Source organism: Colobus angolensis, unplaced genomic scaffold (genome assembly GCF_000951035.1).
Source record: "Colobus angolensis palliatus isolate OR3802 unplaced genomic scaffold, Cang.pa_1.0 Scaffold374, whole genome shotgun sequence".
In the NCBI taxonomy this organism is placed as follows: domain Eukaryota; kingdom Metazoa; phylum Chordata; class Mammalia; order Primates; family Cercopithecidae; genus Colobus; species Colobus angolensis.
This window is the reverse complement of record NW_012117088.1, coordinates 990,395-993,044: the sequence shown is the minus strand read 5'-3', so window position 1 is coordinate 993,044 and position 2,650 is coordinate 990,395. Positions and strand designations below refer to the sequence as shown.

The window sequence follows — 2,650 nt, the reverse complement described above, 5'->3', positions numbered from 1 at the left end:
GATTGTCCGGCACTCACTAGTGAGATGACCCCAGTACCTCAGTTCAAAATGCAGAAATCACCGGTCTTCTGTGTCCTTCTTGCTGGGAGTTGGAGACTGGAGCTGTTCCTATTCGGCCATGAGCTGTGACTTTCCCTAACTGCGAAGTGGGTATAATGATACGTATTTGAAGAAAAGTTTTGAGATTGAAGTTAGAAAATGTTTATGAACTCACTTTCTGAGTTGTAAAGAACTTTAAAAATGTAAGATATGAATAATAGAGATGTGGTATAAGTTATTACATCTCAAATAGGATCAGACAGCAACATTTTTGTGGCTTCAAAAGCAGCACCATTTGTTTATTAACATTATTTTGCTTAATAAAGCAGTACTCTTAATTATAGCAAAATTTATAAATAATTCTATGGGATGTGATGAAGCTATTTTCACTTTGAATTTTAAAAAAATGGGCCCTACACTCTTTCCTTCCCTCACCACCAATGACCTGTCTCACTGTGCATACACCCTGCTGCAGCCCTGCAGAAATGCTTCAACTACCCACAATTTTTTTTTTTTTTTTTTTTTTTTGCCAAATAAGACTGGTGTCCAGGGTACTGAAGCCTCATCTTCCTCAGGCTGATGCCAAAGATGTAAAATTTGGTGCAGATGCCCAAACCTTAAAGCTTCAAGGTGTAAGCCTTTTAGCCAATTCTCTAGCCATTACAATAGGGCCAAAGGGAAGAACAGTGATTATTGAAGAAAGCTGAGGAAGTTCCAAAGTTAAAAAAAAGATGGTGTGACTGTTGCAAAGTCAGTTGACTTAAAGGATAAATATAAAAATATTGGAGCTAAACTTGTTAAAATGTTGCCAATAATACAAATAAAGAAGCTGGGGATGGTATCATCACTGCTACCATACTGGCATGCTCTATTGCAAAGAAGGCTTTGAGAAGGTTAGCAAAGGTGCAAATCCAGTGGAAATTGGAAGTGTGTGAGGTTAGATGTTGATACTATAATTGCTGAACTTAGGAAGCAGTCTAAACCTGTGACAACCCCTGAAGAAATTGCTCAGGTTGGTACAATTTCTGCAAAGAGAGACAAAAAAAATTGGCAGCATCATTTCTGGTGCAGAAAGAGGTTGGAAGAAAGGTTGTGCTCACAGTGAAAGGTTGAAAAACATTGAATGATGAATTAGAAATTATTGAAGGCATGAAGTTTGATTGAGGCTACATTTTCCCATACTTATTAATGTGTCAAAAGGTCAGAAATGTGAATTCCAGGATGCCTATGTTCTACTGAATGAAAAGAATATTTCTGGTGTCCAGTCCATTGTACCTGCTCTTGAAATTGCCAGTGCTCACCTTAAGCCTTTGGTCACAATTGCTAAAGATGTTGATGAAGAAACTCTAAGTATGGTCATCTTGAATTGGCTAAAAGTTGGTCTTCAGGTTGTAGTAGTCAAAATTTCAGGTTTTGGTGACAACAGAACTAGCTTAAAGATGTGGCTATTGCTACTGGTATTGCAGTGTTTGGAGAAGAGGGGTTAACCCTAAAGCTTGAAGGTGCTCAGCCTCATGACTCAGGAAAATTCAGAGAGGTCATTGTGGTCAAAGATGATGCTATGTTATTAAAAGGAAAAGATGACAAGGCCTAAATTGAAAAATGTATTCAAGAAATCATTGAGTAGTTAGATATCACAACTAGTGAATATGAAAAGAAAAAACTGAATGAATGTCTGGCAAAACTATCAGATGGAGTAGCCATGTTGATGGTTGGTGAGACAAGTGATGTTCAGGTGAAAGAAAAGAAAGAGTTAATGACGTCCTTAATGCTGCAAGAGCTGCCATTGAAGATGGCATTGTTCTGCTTCAGTGCATTCCAGCCTTGGACTCATTAACTCCAGCTAATGAAGATGTTTTAAATGTTATAGAAATTATTAAAAGAACACTCAAAATTCCTTCAATGACCAATGTTAAGAATGCAAGTGTTGAAGGATCTTTGATAGTTGAAAAAATTATGTAAGATCCTCTGAAGTTGGTTATGAGGCTGTGATTGGAGATTCTGTGAATACGGTAGAAAAAGGAGCCACTGACCCCACAAACGTTGTGAGAACTGCTTTACTGCATGCTGCTGGGGTGGCTTCTCTGTTAACTACAGCAGAAGTTGTAGTCATAGAAATTCCTAAAAAAGAGAATCCTGGAATGAGTGCAATAGGTAGAAAGAGAGATGGTTTGTTCTAATTCCTAGAATAGTGCTTTACCTTTGTTTTTGAACTGTGACAAGAAGCTGAAAACAGCATTCTTCAACAATAACGTTAGAAGTCAGGTGAAGAAAATGACTGAAGAGAAGGCTGGCTGAAATTTAAGAAAATCACCATAATCATCAGTTACTGGGTTTCAGTTGACAATATACAATAATTTACTGCTGTCATTGCCCATGCCTACAGATAATTTATTTTGTATTTTTGAATGAAAAAACATTTGTACATTCTTGATTTTGGGTACAAGAGCCATGAACCAATATAGTGCTTTCAACCTAAATCACTGAGACGTTTTTACTGCCATTCTATTAAAATCAGGATTTTAGTGCTTGCCATCACCAGATGAGAAGTTAAGAAGCAGCCTTTCTGTGGAGAGTAAGAAGAATTGTGTACAAAGTAGAGAAATATCCA

General features: G+C 37.2%; 1 pseudogene; it reads left to right on the top strand.

The window, feature by feature from the left end:
• Nucleotides 1-524: 524 nt before the first annotated feature.
• Nucleotides 525-2,219, top strand: LOC105520250 (annotated as a pseudogene).
• The last annotated feature ends 431 nt before the right edge of the window (nucleotides 2,220-2,650 follow it).